This window comes from Ailuropoda melanoleuca, chromosome 1 (assembly GCF_002007445.2).
Source record: "Ailuropoda melanoleuca isolate Jingjing chromosome 1, ASM200744v2, whole genome shotgun sequence".
In the NCBI taxonomy this organism is placed as follows: Eukaryota; Metazoa; Chordata; class Mammalia; order Carnivora; family Ursidae; genus Ailuropoda; species Ailuropoda melanoleuca.
The window spans coordinates 166196597-166216674 of NC_048218.1; the positions used below are offsets into that span (position 1 = coordinate 166196597).

The 20078-nt window shown below is 46.2% G+C and overlaps 1 long non-coding RNA gene across 1 annotated transcript; it reads left to right on the forward strand.

Moving 5' to 3' along the window:
- Nucleotides 1-353: 353 nt before the first annotated feature.
- On the forward strand, nucleotides 354-19970 carry LOC117804107. Its single transcript, XR_004628305.1, has 5 exons — nucleotides 354-474; nucleotides 11346-11645; nucleotides 17147-17223; nucleotides 17681-19159; nucleotides 19856-19970. It is a non-coding gene; the product is annotated as an uncharacterized LOC117804107 (long non-coding RNA).
- Nucleotides 19971-20078: the final 108 nt, after the last annotated feature.

Here is a 20078-nt window from a genome sequence, read left to right on the forward strand (position 1 = left end):
TGTTTTCATTCTCGTTGGTCTCCATAAATTGTTTAAATTGATTTTTGATTTCCTGGTTTATCGAGTCATTCCTGAGCAGGATGGTTCTTAGTCTCCAAGTGTTTGAGTTTCTTCCAAATTTTTCCTTATGGTTGAGTTCCAATTTCAGAGTGTTGTGGTCTGAGAATATGCAGGGGATAATTTCGAACTCTGGGTATCAGTTGAGACCTGTTTTGTGTCCCAGAACATGGTCTATTCTTCAGAATGGATATCCAGCTTTAGAAAGTAAATCCTTCTCTCCCAGAAATGTTCTATGTATATACACATGTTTTCTATGTAACTCTGCGTATCGCCTTATTCCCTGATTTTTTTCACAGGTGGGAGCATACCATGTACTCTTCTGTACCTTGGTGTCTTTCAATTATGTAATTTGGGAGACTTTCCAGACCAGAACGTGGAGATCAACCTCATTTCCAGTGCTGCATGGTATTTCAGGTGAGGATTTAGCCATCCACTGTCAACATACATTTAAGGTTTTCCAGGCTTTTGATATTATGTACAGTGTTCTAATAAATAACAGGTAGATATGTCTTTGCACATAGATACTAGAGTATCTGCAGAATCGAATCTTGGAAATAAGAATGCTGTGTCCAAGAGTACCTGCATCTGTAATTTTGATATATAATGCTACATTTCCCTTTGAAAACCTTGAACCAGTATGCAGCTTCCCCGAAGTGTTTGAGAGTGCCTGTTTGCCCAGATGGGTGCCCATACTTTACTTTAGCAATTCTTCCTTTCCCTCTTACATCATCAGTGTCTCCTCTCTACTGGATCATTCCAAATGGAATGTGAATGTGCAGTCATTTTTTGCATCTTAAAAGAATAAAAAGCTACTTACTGCTACCACTTGCTCTCTCCCTCACTACCCCATTTGTCTGCCCTCTTTTGCAGCGAAACTGCTAGAAAAAAATGATGTCTACAGTTACTGTCTCTTCATACTTCTCTTCCTCGTCGTCTTGAATCTTCTCCAATTAGGACTTTTAGCCCCACCACTTTCCAGAACCTCTCTCGGCAAGTCACCAATGACCACTGCTGCATCCAGTGGCAAATTCTTGGTCTTCATCTTGCTCTTGTCTGCAGCCTGTGGTAGAGCTGACCCATCCATTCTTCTTGGACCATTGTCTTCTCTTGGCTTCAGTGATACCATATTCTCTTCCAGCCATATAAGCTGGTCCTTCTCACTCTCCTTGCTGGTTTCTTTCCATCTCCATGACATCCTGGGTGTTGGGGTGCCCCAGGTGCCAGTCTTTGGATCTCACCACTGTCTGGGCCCCCTCCTTTGGTGATCTAATCTAACCACACGGCATTAGATACTGTGTCTATCTTAAAGACCCCAAATTGTCCCTGGCCTGGATCTTTGTTTAAACACAAGCCTTGTGGATTGAACTGTCTACATGACATCTCTCCTTGAATATCATAGATCTTTCAAATCAAACATGTCTAAAATTTGGCCTTTTCCCTAAAACCTATTGCTCCCACATTATCCCATTTTAGGGCAATAGTTATTTCATCCTTCCAGTTACTCACACAAGAACGTTGGGATCATTCTTGACCTCACTCTTTTGTTCACACTTCACATCCCATCCATTAGGAAGCCTTGCTGACCCCACCCTCAGAAGATACTCAGATTCTCTGAGCACGTGGGCATTCTCATCACTTCCACCTCCAGGACCCTGGTCCAGGAGGCTGTCATCTCTCACCTGGATTATTTCAATAACTTCCTGCTTGCACTCATGTGCCCCACAACCTGTCCTCCATAGAACAACACAGCCACCAGAGTCATCCTGTTAACACCTATCAGGTCACTTCTCCCTCGGCTCAAAACCCTGCAGTGGCTCATTCAGAGTTAAAAGGCCAGAGGTGGATCTCCTCCCACCCCCGAGCACATTCCTCTCTGAGCTCTCCTGTTCTTCTCTTTCCCCTCCCACTTCACTCCGGTCCTACTGGCCTTTCTGCTATTCTGGTGCCAGGGCAGGCCTAGGCTAATGCATCCAAGGGAGAGACCAGAATCTAGAAATGCACTTATCTATATATTGGAATACTTTATTTAAAGTCCTTATTTTAGCATTTACTAAAAAGAGAAGAAATGATTTACTTTCTAGTGAATGGTTTGGGACATTCAGGAATGACACTCAGACAGATCTAAAGCCCATGCCTCCTATAGGATACTCCTGTGAAATTGCCTTTCCTCTCACTCAGTCTCCTGGTTAACACTCCATGAGTGTGGAGCTCATTAGCAGATTCTGTGGACGGTCAGGGGTGAGGGCGGGCCAGGAGGGTATAAAACCATGAATGTGCTTCTAGGCTCTGGTGGAATCCTCATTGCTCATCATGGTGCCATCCACAGCTGCCTGTCTCTGTGGTCCTTTGGGGACCTGCGAAGACTTGGCCCTGTCTGGGAGCATGCTGTTTTATCTCCCACCTTCTCTATGGAGGTATAACCATCTCTGTGCATTTCCACATCATTGGGCATTGTAGTCGGTACATTGAACAAGCAGGTCTTAGAGGGTCCAATTACAAAGCCACCTTACTTCTATCTCCCAGTGTCTTTTATAAGACACTCCATGGGTATTTCTTTACCATCACCTGGATGGAAACTCAGGCAGACCCCTGAGTTCTCTGGTCACTCTAAAATCATTTAAATGGATCTCCAGGCACCAAGCATATTCTTATTTTAGTAATTAAATTCCATGTAATAATGAAAACCTTGCTTTGCAGAGAAGTCTCCTTCTCCATACCTTAAGCAAGCGAGAAGCCTTCATTAGGGGTGGGGTTGGGATCAGTTTCTTCTCCTTTGCCCATGCTGTGCTTCTACCCTATGACCCCACCATGCTAATCATGGTTTCTGGTCCCTCCAGGATGGAATTTGGGGAGACAGAGTGGTAGCTATGGGAAAGGTCTTTCTTGATTGATACTATTGCGGTCAAGCTTCTCCAGACTTGGGAGATGTTTTGAGTTCTCATTCTTGTTCAGGTGTTCTTAAGAGACCTACCAATGGGAAAAGACATCTTCATTAAAATAGACTTCTTGATTTCAGTGGATGACAGGCTTCTGCAGGGGCAGAGCCAAAGGGCAGCTCTGACCTAGAAGCAAGGTAGGTGATGTTATTGTAATGGGCCTAGGGCCCGAAGCAGCAAGCAGAGTATTTTAATACCCAGGGATCTTTGATGTTGGCTAATTGTTCTAGGTGGCCCTATAACCAAAGTAGATGGGCAGTCTACTAAGAATTACTTTATTTATGTAACTGGAAACTCTCTAGGTCCAGTGAACAGAAACCTGAGCTGTTGGATGGAGAGCCAAACCCTGTCACCCAAGTCCCAGGCCTGTATCAGTTCAAAGACATGGGACTCCTCAGATCGCTCATTCTCAAACTGTGGTCAAGCAGCAGCAGCATGTGGGCATTTGGGATAAATGCAGGTTTCCAGGCCCTCCCCAGCCCTGCTTACACTCATACCCTGGAGGCGGGTCCGGGAGTCTGTGTTTTGGCAAGCACTTCAGCTAGTTCTGATTGCAGGCTTAGGTTTGAGAAGTCTAGCCATAGATGAAGAAGGGGCCAAGAAGCCTCAAGAGGGGGCTGGGTAACATTGCCACGAGCTTCTAGTGTAAATCTTCCTTTAAGTCTCTCCCAAAAGATGCAGCCTTTTGCTGGGGTGACTATAGACTGGGGAAAGGGGAATAGCCGGACCTTGAGGGGATTTCTAGACATTGGTTCTGAGGCAGTGCTAACTTCTAGAGGCTCCAAATGCCTCTAGACCACTGGGGGTGGATGTCATCTGTGGTCATCTGAGGATAAATGAAATTTTGCCCTGTGCCTGCCTCTCAAGGTTCCAGTGGGCCCATTGACCCACATATGGTTATTTTCCCACTCCCGGATACAGTTGTAATAGGTATCCAGTGACTCAAGGAACTCCCCATATTGATTCCCTAACCTGAGTGGTGAGCCTTGGGATAGCAGGCATGGCCTTACAGAAGCTTCCTGGAATTTGCCTTTCCTAAATAAGAGTAAACTGAGAGCAATACTCTATCCCTGGGCGGGGGGCATTGGGGATACAGGGGTTCGTTCTGCCATACCCTCATTTAACTCACCTGTGCGTCACGTGCAGGAGTGAGATGGTTGTTGTGGAATGACTGTGGGTTCTTATAAAATTATCTGGGTACTGGACCAGATGTCGTCTCTTTACTGGATGACACAACAGTGCTCCTGGCACTTTGTATGCAGCTGTTGATCTGGAAGACACTTTTTTCCCCCCTCGTTACCAAATTAGCCAAGATTACCAGCAGGAGTTTGCTTTCAACTAGCAGGATCAGGAAAATACCCTCACTATCGTATCTCAGGCCCATGTTGGTTCTTCTGCTGTCTGACAAGCTCTGGTCTGCTGGGGCCTCGAGCACCCTGATATCCCCCAGAACAACATGCTGATATGTTATTGACACACTGAGCAGGACGCAGCATGCACCTCGATACCTTAGTAAGACATATATATGCCAGAGGGTGACAGATAAACCCCAAGAAAAATCAAAGGGTTACTCCCCAGTGGAGTTTCTAGGGGTCCAGTAGTCTGGGAAATTTGACATTTCCTTTCCAAAGTGAAAGGCAAATTGCTGTACTTTGCACCACCTGCCACTGAGAAAAGAGCTACAATGTTTTGTACATCTTTGGGGTTTTGAGAGAACATAATATACTGTTTGAGTGTGTTGTTCACGCGGTGCTTTGTGTAACACACAAGGCTGCCAGTTTCGTGTGGGCACCAGGGCAAAAGCAGGCTCCCTAGTGGGATTTCTCAAGTTCAGCACTCTTGACATTTTGGGGACAGAGGCTCTCCTGGGAATTATAGAATGTTTAGCAGGGTCCCTGGCCTTTACCCACTAGATTCCAGCAGCACACCACCCCAGTTGTGGCAACCAGACATGTCTACAGATTGCCTAATAGCCTCGGAGGAGCAAAATGGCTCCCGCTTGAGAACCACTGGTCTACAGCCTGGCTAGTTCAGCTTGAGGTGACTTCAGCACTGGCCGACAGCTTGACTTCAGCCTCTCGAGAGACCCTGAGCAGATCCTCCATGTGAGAGGACAAATGGGTGTTGCTAAGTTTGGGGGCAATTTCTTACACAGTGATAGATAACTAATATACTGATCCACTAGGCTGTAAGGTTGGGCACGTGCAGCAGCGATCTGCCATCCGTTGTAAGTTGCGCATACCAGCTTGGGGGCGACGAAGTCCTTAGGATGCAAGTGGTTTCATCAGACTCCCGTGGCATCTCCTCTTGCTGCATTTTGACCTGCAGCCCACACCTATGTCCCTTTGCAATTCACAGTTGACAGAGGAAGAAAACATTTGGGCCACGTTCACAGATGGTCCCTTGCAATTTGAAGGCCCCAGGTGGATTTGGACTGTTGACACATGATGGCTCCCATCAGGAATGTGGTAAGGGAAGCTCTCTCGAGGCCAGCACAGGAGTTGTCCACTTTGTCTGGATGGAGAGATGGCCTGAGGTGGAGATTTACACAATTTGTGGGTGACTAATGGTTTGATCAGCACATTGGTGACAAGGGAGACTGAGGAAGAGATTTGGGGATGGACTGAGCTCTGGCATGGCATCATTCCCCAGGGACCCCAGCTAGCCACCTGGTAGCAAGTTTATTACATTGAACTTGTTTCATTATGGAGGGCATGGCTTTGCCCTTACTGGAATGGACACTGTTTCTAAAAATGCAGTGCTTTTTTTTTTTTTTTAAGATTTTATTTATTTATTTGACACAGAGAGAGAGACAGCCAGCGAGATAGGGAACACAAGCAGGGGGAGTGGGAGAGGAAGAAGCAGGCTCCCAGCTGAGAAGCCTGATGTGGGGCTCGATCCCAGAACGCTGGGATCACGCCCTGAGTCTAAGGCAGACGCTTAATGACTGAGCCACCCAGGCGCCCCTAAAAATGCAGTGCTTTGATCAGTCCCACCATCTGTGGACTTTCAGGATGCTTTATTCAATGACATGATGTCCTACACAACATTGCTTCTGACTGAAAAACTGATGTAACAGCAAAAGAAGTATAGAATTGGGCTCATGCCCCTGGGACTTACTGGTTTGCCATATACTCCATCACCCAAAGGCAGTTACATTATAAAGTATAGGAATAGATCATTGAAGTTTCATTAAAATTTTTTTTTTGTTTTTAAAGATTTTTATTTTATTATCAGAGAGAGAGAGAGAGACTGAGCAAGCAGAGGGAGCGGCAGGCAGAGGGAGAAGCAGGCTCCCCGCTGAGCGAGGAGCCCGATACAGGACTCGATCCCAGAACCCTGGGATCATGACCTGAGCCAAAGGCAGATGCTTAACCGATTGAGCCACCCAGGCGTCCCAGATTGTTGAAGTTTCAAAAATGGCACCATCGGGAGACACCTCTCTGCAATTTGGGTGACCATCTTGCAGAATGTGGATGAGGCTTTGAATCGGCAACAAAAAAGTGGTGCTGTGTCCCTTATGGTCAGGATACATGGATCTGGGAATCAAGGGGAGAAAAATGGGAGTGGCTCCCCTCACTGTCATATGTGGAACATCACTCAGAATATTCCCCTGCCTTCTTCGCAGCATCGATCAGCTGGTTTATAGGTCTTGATTCCAAGGAGACAGTGCTTCCTCTAGGGACATCACAATTGTTCCGCTGAACAGGAAGTTGATAGTGCCTTCTGCTCACTTTACGTTTCTCACGCCGCTGACTTGACAGGCAAAGAAGAGGGTTACTGTTCTGGCTGGGGCGATTGGTCAGAGTTACCAAGAGGAATTGGGTTGCTGTGACACAGGGGTGGCAGGAAAGACTGTGGAGCCCAGGAAATTCTCCTGGGTGCTTCTTAGCCCTTCATTGTGCTAGAAGTTACTGGAATACTGTTGCCACCCACCAGACGATGAAAAACTCAGGCCTTTCAGAAATGAAGGTTGAAGCCATCCTGCTAGGTAAAGAACCCCAAAAGCTGAGGTTTTGGCTTAAGGCAAAAGGAACGTGGAATGGGCATTGGAAGAAGCTCATTGTCAATGATGACTTAACTATCATCCCTGTCAATCACTAGCTTTGTTCCCAGTTGTTACTAAAACAAGAGCTGTGGTGGCTATATGCATATTTTCTTCTTTGCTTGTTAAGTTCGACATCTGAGGGTTGCTGGTGGTTAACTTTACAGTTTGGCCTTTAGGTTACAGAATATCCAGGGCGCAGTGGTGATGAGAACTGACATCACCCAGAGGTGAGAACAGTGGCTGAGGCTGCCTCTTCATATGGTCCCGCTCTGTGAACCCCGCTTTTGGGGAGAGAGTGAGCCTGCACTTGCCTGTCTGAGGAATACAGTTGCATTCTGTTAGGCGGAAGCACGATGCAGTCGTTGAATGCATATAGTGAAATGTGAGGATCCGAGTAGTAAAAGGGCGAGCGTACCAGATGGTGTCCTTTGACAGTTGGGTCCAAGTTCCTCCTTCTAGGTTGCCGTCCTCCCCTTTCCCAGACTCATGCATCTGGCCGATTTCAAGTTAGGTTCTTCCAGTGGGAGGCCCTGGCACTGGGTTCCAGGGTGGGAGGAAGAAATTAGCCATTTCCCCTGCTACAGGCAGTTGCGGGAACAGGCAGCTGGGGTGAGAGCTGGCCCTACCCGCTCCGGCAGCAACATCAGCGGTGCGTGTTCATTCATTCCATCCAGCCAAGGGACAGTGGCAGCTTCTGTCTTTGGGCAAGAGCCCCCTCTTTCTTCGTTCCTTCGCCCTCCTGGCAGGTTTTTAAATTTTTTTTTTTTTTTTTACCAATTTCCTACATTGCATCCTTCTCTGCTTGAAATATGGAGAGTGGCCCCTACTCCCCTGTCTGCACACTGAGTGACACAGAGATTTTTCCATATCAGCACAAAGCAAGCTTCCTCGTTCTCTAGTTTAAAACAAAAAGTGGAATGCATCGTATTTGTATAAGAAGACCTGGAGAATAGATATTTGTGTTGCTAGCAATCTCCCCTTTTAATCAGTAGGGGCATTAAGAACACTTCCATTTTTGGAAAACGCTGTCAAGGCATGTATTTGGCAACGTTCTTGTCTTTTCCCATTTGGAATTCTACCCGCCACAGCTCTTGCGCAGGCTTTTAAATGGCTGAAATGGGATTAAACTAGACTCTGGAATCCAGCAGCTGGCTACTTATTGCTTAATGAGTATTCTAAATACTGGCCATGTGTGTCTTAGCCTTATCTTTTCCGGATGAATGGTGAGCACCTTGAGGCTTGATATGTCACCTTTTGGAATATGCAAACATGGTGTGTCCTGGGGGCTGGTTAGCAGGACCTCTCCCCTTTGTGATGAATGCCATCTGAATGCCTGGAAGCCTGGGAAGAGCCCTACATTCCTTCATGGGAATGGGCTCAGCTTTTCTCTTGAGGAAGGAGCTGAGGACACAGCCAACACGGCCACGTAGGTTAGTGGCTCAAATCGAGGTCCTGTTAGTTTTATTACTAGTCTTATTCCAAATCCCTTTCATGGAGGCCGTGCTCCTTAGAAACCATTTTTCCTTAATGCTGAAGCATTTCAGATGATTTGTGGGCAGTGCTCTTCTCCAGCCCGTGCAACCCGGCTCCTTCCTTCAGCTTGGGGCTGGAGGGCTGCCCAGACCAGCACAATGGCCTCAGCCCCACAAGACCGCCTCGGGCCGCATCTCAGCCGCCTGATACTCTGTGTCCGCTAGCCTAAAGAATGAAGGCCTCTTCAGCCCTGTGCTAACACCACCCCACAACTCTGTTTCCTGATTTTATCTTCTATAATTCATTAAACGGCACTTTTGCTATCTTCTCATCTTTTAGGGGTTTAGATCGTTCTGACATCCTACTTCCAGGTCCTAGACGTGTTCAAATTCTCTAAAATGGGAAAGGTTGGGTCCTCTTTACCGTTGCCACGCCAACTCCCATTCAGCCTTTTCTAGGAGGATTTTTCTTTAGCTGCTCTACACTTTCACAGCAACTTCGAGTGTGATGGGAATTCTCAAACGTTCCAGCATCTCAGCCAATAGGAACGCAGGGCTGTATTCCTAAAATGAATATCCAGGCTTGTTCCACGAGGGCTCCACTTTTATAATCTTCAGCATAATCCCTTTAAAGCACGACTCCCTGGCAAATCAAAGTGCTTTGGTGGGCTATGGTATGAAAATTCTCATTAAGGGCAAAAACCAAAGCTGCTTTGGGTGGTAATGCTGTTAGACTGTCAACCTCATTGTCGGCCAAATTAACAAAATACAATTCTGCTAAGCCAGCTAATGCTGGTAAGGAATCAGTAGCCAAATCCATTTAACTCTCAGAGGCTTAAATGCTATTAAATCACATTTCCTGTTTGTGGGGCTGAGTCCTAGAAGATATGCATGGCTTCATATTTCCAAATAGTTGAAAAATGAGAATGCGTGAAAAGGAGAATTTTTGACTTTTTATATTTCAGGAGGAGTCAAGACATGTCATGTCTATTACCTGTAATATTCCATCACAAACAAACATGACGATCATTTTGTCAGTCACTTCCGGTACTGTTAACAAAATAGTTGGTGTTGAACAAAGCAGCAGTTATCCAAGATAAGTGGTACATTGATGTGCTCATGTTCTAGAAAGCCACATTCACAGGTGGCTTCCACTGCTGGATCATACACAGATTTCACAGAAATTCGTTTTTAAAGTATCAAGACAGGAAGAACATGGAAATTTCACCCCCAAATCCTCAATGGCACATAGGTGATCTCTTCACGCAGATGCTTTTCCCTTCCCTGGAATTCCACAGGCAGGTTGGGAAGTGGAAGTCACTCTTAGAAGCTGCACACCTGATATCATCACAAATTCGTTTTACCTCTTGCTGGTACATATTCCCCACGCTTAGGTTCATAGAAAACCCAGAAAGCTCGTTAAGTCTCCATCTGAATTTCAGTCGAACTATTCAGTTCTGCCTCTTTCGTCCCAGCCAGTTTCACTGTTGGGAGTACCACCAAACTTTCTGTTTCGCTGTCAACACATTTCCCTCATTTCTCTGTGGGAAAAGATTGTATACAGCAGTCTGGATTTTAGTATATGATTTCATTATGGACGGACTTCTAAATCCTTGTTGAAGAACTCCTGCACACCTTTGTCTGGGATTTGGCCAACCGTTGTTGGAGTTCTCTTAAGTCAGCTTTTTTCCTAACTGTGAAAAGCAGAGGTTGAAATTTTATATTTTCTCAAATCCTCAACCACCAGCTCAAACAGCTAGGGATGGTGAAGAATAAAACAATGTGGGGTATTTTCAGAATTATACATTCACTTTGTTTAACCGAAGGTGAAGAGAATTGATAAAATTTCATCTCAGCGTGTCTAATTGAAGTGTATCCCCTTCTAGAGCCCCGAATCCTCGCTCTGGGCATGATGTAGGGGAACAGTCGTTTGTTATTGCTGGTGGGGCTTAGCTTGTAACTGACAAACGGAGTGGTGCTAGACACGAAATAGGGTTTTTATTTGTAGTGGAAGAAAAGTTTGACTTTCTAAACACCGAGGGGTGGTTTGCCAATTCAAAGTAAGCTAGATAAACATCTATTTTAAGAGTCTCATTGCTTCCTAAGAGTGAAAGTAGGTCTGAATTTTAATTCTTAACTCCAAGATAGGCAAACACTTCTGTTTCATACAAAACACCACAAAATTAAAAGGTGGGCAGACTTCCATTAGAAAATACCTCACTTATTCAACAATGATTATTAATGAACACTTATGAAGTGCCAGGTACTGTACCAGGAGCTGTGAGTACAGGGTCAAACACAATAGAGTAAAATCCCTGGCTTTCTAGAGCTCAGGAAGCTTCTCCTACGGGCTTCTGGAATGAATTGAAACATTAACAAAGTGTTGATATGAACAAACTAATGTTCTTCACTAAATGAGAGAAGAGGCAAATGTGATAAAACTATAAATAAAAAAACACTGCACAAAGACTTCTATGACATTCTTTTCCTTTAACGGAACACCAAGATCCTCGACTCTCTTCACTGTTGCATTGATTGTAATGAACAGAACTTTTCAATTCATTTGTCCTACAGAAAGGGTTGTTTTCTGGAAACCATCTTGCCAAAGGGGGAGGGGAGCATCTTTCCTGGGGAGATTCAGACACGGAGCTGTAAAAGATTCTGGCAGGATGAGTGCTGAAGGGAGAGGATGTCAGCAATTGGAAAATGGCTTGGTTGCCAGAGGCTACATATGATGACATTAGGAGCCACAAGATGGAATTAGACTGAGGACATGTGCAGGTCTGGTTAAGCTCAAAGCATCTAACGAACACCATGAACTGATTACAGGACAGCCTTCGCGGCAGCCGAATGCAACTTTTACTATCTCTGGATGGGAGTCTGGTTTTGAAATCCGAAGTCTGGGGAAAGTGTTGAGAAATCATGACTACACTCCTCGGCACTTTGCTGTGTTCCATCCACCCCACTCCTCAGTCTCGGTATGCAGCCTTTCCATTGGGAAGAGCTCCAACCTAGAGCATCCCCATGGCTACAGGGGAAGAGGGAAGAAGAGAAGCAGGAGGGGCAGAAGGAAGAAGAAAGCAAATACGCCTCTGCCCTGCAAGTGAGATGAAGGTTTGGATTGCACTGGTAAGGCGCGGCTGCTTCTGTCCTTAGACATGTTGTCCCCCCATCTGGGCACCTGGGCTCCCTTCTCCATCTGGCACTAATCATCTCAACCAAACAGGGTTGTTTGTTGGTGGTGGTGGGTTGTATTTTTTTCCTAAAATTTCCCATTAATTTTGTCCTGCCTTAGGTTTGTTTTCCTTTCAGTAATGCAAGATGAATAAATTCATTTGTTGCCCACGGGCAAAAGCAGCTTTAACAACCAGCCAAAAACCTCATTAGGCTATAACAGTGGTGGTTCACTGGTAAAATCTGCATTCTCCAAAAACACTCTGTGGGCCTTCCCTCTTGGTCATGAACATGCCCGTCTGCTTCTCTGGGCTCTCGGAACACACCTCAGCCCAGGCCCCACCACTCTTCCCGAAAGAACCCTCCCGAAAGCAAATGCCAGGATAGAAGTCCACATTGGAGAAGTGCTTAGGCTTATTTCTAGTAAGTCCCCCTGATTTTGTTGGTTTTTACCCAGGCACATGTTTATTTTCATAATTGAAGAGCTTATAATCCTGGACATTGAAAATAAATATTTATGTTCTCTAAATTATGGTTGTAGCTTATAGGTGGCTTTACTACCTTGGTTTGAGCTATGTGTCATTGTGCTACAAAATGGCCTGCTCCTTTAAGAAGCCACACGCTGTGGACATGGAATCAAGCTGAGTCATTCACCCGAGGGAGAATTAGGAACAGCTGGGGGCAGCTACTGGAGGTAAAAGCAAAGACAGAAAAGGAGCACACTGCCTCTCTAGGAAATGTTCCAATGCCTCAAGCCCACATGTGGAGGGGAAAGTTGCACAGGCATCGTCTTGCTCGTGATGACAAGCCCTGTGCCCTGTGGAGCATGGACAGCCCCGATGCTAGGGAACAGACTCAGGCATTCCGCAGCCAGGAGCCAGCAGGCTCACGTGGGTCAGCATGCTGTCACTCCCTCTGAGTCTGCAAGGTTTGGTGGTCTGTGCACCCCCCTCCTCATAAAAGTCAGCGGCTGCCGAACACCTCCCGTGGCCCTTGAAAGAGGCAGAATGGCTAAAATGAACAAGTCAGGTAATGACAGATGTTGGCGAGGATGTGGAGAGAGGCCGACCCTCCTACACTGTTGGTGGGAGTGCAAGCTGGTGCAGCCACTCTGGAAAACAGTACGGAGGTTCCTCAAAAAGTGGAAAATAGAGCTACCCTACAACCCAGCAGTTGCGTTTACCCAAAGGATACAAACATAGCGATTCAAAGGGGCACATGAACCCCAAAGTTTATAGCAGTAATGTCCACAATAGCCAAACTATGGAAAGAGCCCAGATGTCCATTGACAGATGAATGGATAAAGGAGATAAACACACACAGACACACAGACACGCGCACACTGGAATATTACACAGCCATCAAAAAGAATGAAATCTAGGGGCGCCTGGGTGGCACAGCGGTTAAGCATCTGCCTTCGGCTCAGGGCGTGATCCTGGCATTGTGGGATCGAGCCCCACATCAGGCTCCTCTGCTGGGAGCCTGCTTCTTCCTCTCCCACTCACCCTGCTTGTGCTTCCTCTCTCGCTGGCTGTCTCTATCTCTGTCGAATAAATAAAAATAAAATCTTTAAAAAAAAAAAAGAATGAAATCTTGCCATTTGCAATGACATGGATGGAATTAGAGGGCATCATGCTAAGCGAAATAAGTCAGAGAAAGACAAACACCATGATTTCACTCAAATGTGGAATTTAAGAAACAAAACAGATGAACATAGGGGAAGGGAAGGAAAAATAAAATAAGATAAAAAGAGAGGGAGGCAAACCGTAAGAGACTCTTAACTATAGGAAACAGACTGAGGTTGCTGGAGGGGGGTGGGTGGAGAGATGGGGTAACTGGGTGATGGACATTAAGGAGGGCCCTTTAGGGGCGCCTGGGTGGCACAGCGGTTAAGCGTCTGCCTTCGGCTCAGGGCGTGATCCCGGCGTTAGGGAATCGAGCCTTTAGGGGCGCCTGGGTGGCACAGCGGTTAAGCGTCTGCCTTCGGCTCCCCTGCTTGTGTTCCCTCTCTCGCTGGCTGTCTCTATCTCTGTCAAATAAATAAATAAAATCTTAAAAAAAAAAAAAGGAGGGCACTTTATCTAATGAGCACTGGATGTTATATGTAACTGATGAATCACTAAATGCTACTCCTGAAACGAATAATACACTATATGTTAACTAAATTGAATTTAATAAAAAATTAAAAATAAAAAAGAGTCAGTTGCCTTACGACTACTTTGCCCAAGTGACTGGAACCAGTTAGAGATGCACACTGCCTCTCCATGAGTTAAAGATGACATTAAAAATTACAAACTGATTAAGTGAAGAAAATAGGACATAATATTATCTCATATGTGAAAAAGAGAATCTACAAATAATAAAAGACTAGGACAACTAGTATTAAAGTTTAAAAGCGGTTATCTCTGGGCTCTGGGCTTATGGGTCATTTTTATGTTCTATCTAGTTATTCATATGTTTTACGTTATCTTTTACTTCTCAGTGTGGCACCAGTTTCCATGCCCCATCTGTCGTTTATTCAGTAAATCCTCCCTGAGCACATAGTGCGTGTTTGGCATCCTGTGGGGGAAGCAACGCTGAGCAGGTGCCAAGTCTTCACCTTGATCTACTGCCACTCGTGGGTCTGACATCACCAGCCCCTCCTCCTGGACCAGGGCGCTGAGGTTTGATTCCCTTCGCAGGGCTGGGGCCCCTTGCTGGCCCGGCAGTGCTGGCAGTGCACTCTCTCAAATACAAGTGAGATTCCCTTCTGCTCGTCATTCAGACCCTGCTCAGATGTCAGCATGTCGGGAAGCCCTTTTCTTTTTTCTATTCGCTAATATTTTTTTATTATTTATTAGAGATTTTATTTATTTATTTGAGAGAAAGTGGGAGAGAGAGAGAGAGAGAGCGTGTGCACAAGCAAGGAAGCAGGGGGAGGGAGAGGGAGAAGCCGACTGCCTTGCTGAGCAGGGAGCTTAACTCGGGGCTCAATCCCAGGATCCCGGGATCATGACCTAAACTGAAGGCAGACACTTAACCGACTGAGCCACCCAGGTGCCCTAGGAAGGCCTTTTCTAACCACCTGATATAATCATTTTGATTATATCTTACCTGCTTTGATTTTATGACACTTGTCAGTATGTATCTTTACAATATGTAGATAGTTGAACACTGACCTCCCACCAAAATGTGTTGTCTTTGAGGCGGGGTCTTCAGTCTTGTTCATTGCTATCTCTCTACCATCTAGACCAGTGCCTGGCCCATCATGGGCACTCAATAAATATTGTTCTCTTCCTCAGTGGAAAAGTTGTGATATGTGTTTTACATATATCAAGAATGAGTATCAATACACAAATTTAGGTGTTAAGAAATATGGTGTCTTTATTTTTTACAATATTTTTAAAATTCTGACTCCAGTACTGCCAGGCCAGTAGAAAATGTCATTTCAGTTATCGTTCTGCTTACCTCCCCACCCATTCTCAGGGGGCGGGGGTGTCAAGATTCCAAGAGTCTAAGGCAGTGACAAGGGACCCTGTGCATCAACCCACCACATTTTGTTTTGTCCGCATGGTGCCTTCACGCCTGAGGGCCGTCTAGTGTTTCTGGGCAGGACTGAAAACATCAGTGCCTGGGGCCGCAACTCCCCAGATGCTTCACCCAAAAGCTCTTCCTCTCTGGGGTCTTGCCCCAACATGGCCTCTGCCACAGAACGTGCTTCTCCCCACCACTGGAGGGATTTCCTTCTCATCTGTTGTTTCCCCACCTGTTTTTCCAAGTCCCTAAAGCTTTTCTCAAACTCTACCCTCTCCTTGGGCCTCCAGCTTCTAGAAAACAAAAGCCAGAATCCTTCTGCTTCTCATCTTGCTACTTAGCTCCCTGAAGCCAAGGACATGGAGTCTGCTACCGGCTCGAGTGGGGAATGGAAAGGAAGAACTTCAAACAGCTTTGCCACAAGTCAGAAACAAATGTTACAGGAGTGGGACAGAGAATGCAGAGAAGAAAGGGATTCCACTGAGGTGGGGGTGGGAAGAGAGAAACCGAGGCAAAAGGAAGGCGTAAGGCATCTTGCCCTTGTGAGTGAGCCCGGAAGGCTGGGCAGTATCTCGTGTCATGGAAGGTGATGGATAGAAAGAGTGGCCCAAACAAAGAGATACATTAGAGCTTGTGTGTAGCGGAAGGCAGATGATCTCATCTGACCTGATGTGTTTGAGCCGTGGGGAAAGGAGTCATTCTGTGACAGGCCCTCAAAGGCAGGGCATTTTGATGTGAACTTGAAAGTCCCTGGCAGCCCCTGGGTCATAGAGCGCGGAGATGAGAAAGATCCCTGAGAAAATGAAAGAGCACCTCTGTGGAGGATGGATGGTGGTTGGGGCTGGTGACTGGGAAAGGCAGAAGTAGGGAGAGTGTTCTGCAGGCGATGGTCTAGAAACAGGAGGCAGAAGGAGAAGAGAGATGCAAAAAATATTGCGTTGTAGAACAAGGGGGTTTCCCAGGAGAAAAAGGCACAGGAAGGACGGTGATGGTGGGAATGGAGGTGTTCTCAACGGAGGAGGGAAAACCAAGGGCAGCTGCTGGTTTGTGGGGAAGGGTGACAGGCTGCTCATGTGGAATCCAAGTGTCCATTGGGAAAGTTGGAGCTGGGGGTGGGGTAGCAGGGCTCAGAAGAGCAGTCATGAGGTGGGGAAGGATGCTGCTGGGGGGAGGAAAGCCAAGGGATCCATCGTTGGGATGGCTTTGATCGGCTCAATGAAGCAGGAGGCAAGGCTACTTGCTGTGAGAGAAGCAGCACTGGAGCTTGAACGTGGACATGGTTTGGAACAGCTGTGCTGGGGAACATAAAAAGAGTCCGTGTCTGAGGAACAAAAGAACAGATCCATGCAACCTCAAGTTTTCTCTCCATAAATACAAGAATCCTTTTTTTTTTTTTTAAGATTTTTAGAATTTATTTGAGAGAGAGAGAAAGAGAGCAGGAGCAGGGGAGAGGTGTAGAGGGAGAGGGAGAAGCAGACTCCCCACTGAGCAGGGAGCCCAATGTGGGGCTTGATCCCAGGACCCTGGGATTAGGGCCTGAGCTGAAGGCAGACGCTTAACTGACTGAGCCACCCAGGCGCCCCAATACAGAATCCTTTTCTGGTGGTTTTATGAAATCTGTCCAGGCAGACTCGAGAAGAAATAGCCTTTAAATCATATATCTAGTTTGAGGCCTATATTAATTATATCTTTCTCTGTGTTTTCTGCCAGACATTCTCTCTCCCTTACATGTTATACCATTCATGAGAGGTTTCTTTTTTAGGAATCTGTTAAGATGGCATAAGTCCCTGAGCATAGTAAACCTGGAAAAGCAGCAGCTATTCGTGGCCAGCATTCCCTAGTCCTGCGCTGTCTTTCCCGGCCTTGAGCTTCCGTTCCCAGAGAAGCTCCTCCTCGCCTGCTCTAATGCCTGCTTGTTTTCTTTCCTGGGCGGCTTCGGGCAGAGTGGGGGAGACAGCTCATCACCAAGACCAGTGGTACTTGGGGCTTCAAGGTCACTGTTGCATTTACAACTGGAGAGGTGAGAAAGGGGGAGCCCAAAACCCACCTCACTCCGGGATGGGGGTGGGAGCCATGGGCCGCCCTCAACCCTCCCGCCATGTGGGAACCCATCTCTCTTCATCCCCTTGTGTTCTTTCCAAGCTTTTCCACCCTTCCCTTGTCTCTCTAGATCTGGTGTTATTTTTCCTTGAATGTACCTCTGTTGGGGATTTAGGGATTTGTATGAAGTGGGGAATAAGAGAGAACAACAAAAACCTCTCTGCCTTCTTGGCCTTACCGATACTGTCTTCACTAAAAGGACCAATGTTGACCTCGCAATCCCATGAGAATTGTTGGTCCTGGTATTTTTAAACCACCCGATTTCAGTATTCATACCTGGGCATATCCTAATAACATAGGATTATTGAATTCTTTTTCTCGTCTTTGTAATGTTTCCAAGTTGAATATGTGACTATCAACTCTTTCCTTTACTCCAGCCCAAGAGAAAAAAAAAAAAATCAACTGAAGAGCTTGGAATCACAAAACATGTGGAATGTTCAGAATCGCATGCTCCATGGGCTGGAGCATTTTTTCTTCTCTCTGACCATCCAGCGAAAGAAGAGAAATGATCTGGAAACAATGCCACGTGAAACTTGGTTTACTTATGAGGCCAAAAGAGAATTGCATTTCTCGTTATGTAAGAAACTAGAGCTTAAAGACCTGTTCAGGTTGTAGCCTAACAAGTGTGAAGATTTTTCAGGGGCAGAAGGGGTATATTTGAGGGAGCCATGCCTTATTAGAGAGCCCTTTTCCTCTGTCCCTCATAACCCGGAAAAGTACATGCTGCTGGAATTTCACCCCGAACAAACTACCACATTTGACTAAGCCAACTCTCTCTCCACTCTTCCCGCCGGCCTGTCCAAGTAAGCTCAGTTTTCTCGTGCAACATCACTCCAAGCCTTTTTTTTTTTTTTTTATAGAATCCGCCTATTTTTTCACTTTTGTTTATTTTTGCCCCAAAGCCTTTGGCATTTCCCTCCAGTGAGTCACACTATGGGACCATTTCAAAATGATCTGACAGGATGTTTCTCTTCCCAGGGAAGATGGGAAATGGGTAAATGACAGCCTGTCCCAAGATGTTACTGTGTTGTGTGCGGGGATTTTAATAAAGATGCCATCTCACTTGCCATCAAAGCCACTTGATGGATGGACTTGCAGGGAGACAGTCTTCTAGATCTTTCCCTGATTCCACAGAGATAAGATGGGAAAACGAAAGCAAGGGTGTTAGGGGTTTATTCGTATCAGTTGACTATGGGAATCAGTCCTTTTACTTCCTCCGTTACAGAAGTTTAGGATAGGCATTTGAGAACTCAGATTTTGCAACAAAATTATTGAACTATCGGAGGTGGGAGGTTACAGATAAGAGAAGGCAGACGCAGGGTGTGCTAGGACCCTCACCATCCCCCGGGGCACTTATGCTTATTCTTCAAGCCTTTGCCTCTGGAAAGCCTCCAGCCTCCGCCCCCCACCCCGCCCCAGTGTGGAAAACTCCTTCTCCCCAGAAGTAGCCACTCCCTCTTCTCTGCTCCCAAAGGGCTTTGTACTTTCTTCTACTAGAGTACTTGGCACTCTGGGATTATGGTCATGTATACAGTGGTCACCCACCTTGCCCCCATTTCGAGGGGCAGGGAAGTGGGCCAAATTCATCTTGTTATCTTCGCCACCCAGAACAGGTCCTGTCGTATAGAAGGTCTAATAGGGCACATCCTAATATAAGGTGGTGAGCGTGTATGGGCCAGGGATTCAGGGGCATTTCTGTTCATAATGCTGACATGGGTATCTGGGTTTTCCTAATCTCTTCAGACAACACCCCTCCTCCCCTGTCCTCAGTTCTCTCAGCCTCTTCTTTCCCTTTTCCGGAACCTTGATTCATGTCAGAAAATATAAAGTACCAGCAAAAATTACTAGATATGCAGGTAAGTTTTGATTACAAATATTTATTGGGATATTAGGAAAATAACCAGCATGTATTCTCACTGCATGTCAGAATGTAGAGGCTGGCTTTAATCTTTCTGCTGAGCTTTGACTTCTGCCTATGGTGGACATTTTTTTGGGCTCTTGGCTGCCCAATATCCAGGCCCGTTTTCTTCCAGTAATGACACCCTGGGTTTTTTTGGGGGGTGGGGTGTAATTATCTCTCCCCATTGGATGCACCCTCGGTGGTACTGAAGTTCAAGGTGGCCCACTCTCCCTTGGCCTGGGATGAGTTATCAGTGCTCACCACTGTGTAGAGTGTAGGACTGGGGAGAGGAGGCTTTTACTTAATTTTTGCAATGAACAATGTGAAAATTAAAGATTAAAGAAAAAGAATAATATCTGCCCCAAAGATCCAGCTAGATGCAATGAATTTTCCTGCTAAATCCATTTGAACAGCAACCGGAGGCTTGATCTCTTCTCCTCAATCGCACAGGGCCCGGGGCAATGCAGACAGCGCCAGGTCACACTCCTGTAGTGGCCAAAAATCCCTTGAAAATGATCGAGCAGATGTCTTTTCTTGGGGTTGAGCGGATATACATCACAACAGCCTGCTTTCAATTCCAGGCTTGTTGTCTTAGGGGCAACAAAATCAATCCCTTTCAGGTGGGTTTCCTGACTGTTTTTTAAATCTTCAGCATTCTAATAGCAAGAACCATTACAGTATGCAAGAATACCAAACACATCTGTGCAGGTCGCTGTGTTTCGGCCGGGGCTGCACACTTCCTGCGTGATGATGGCGTGGAACGGGCCTCCCCCAGTCGTCCTTGCAGCAGGGGCTCAGCGAGAAGTGGTTTCTGAGCTTTCGAACCAGCAGTTTAAATGGCATGCAGACAGACACAGCCACGGCCCCTATATCAT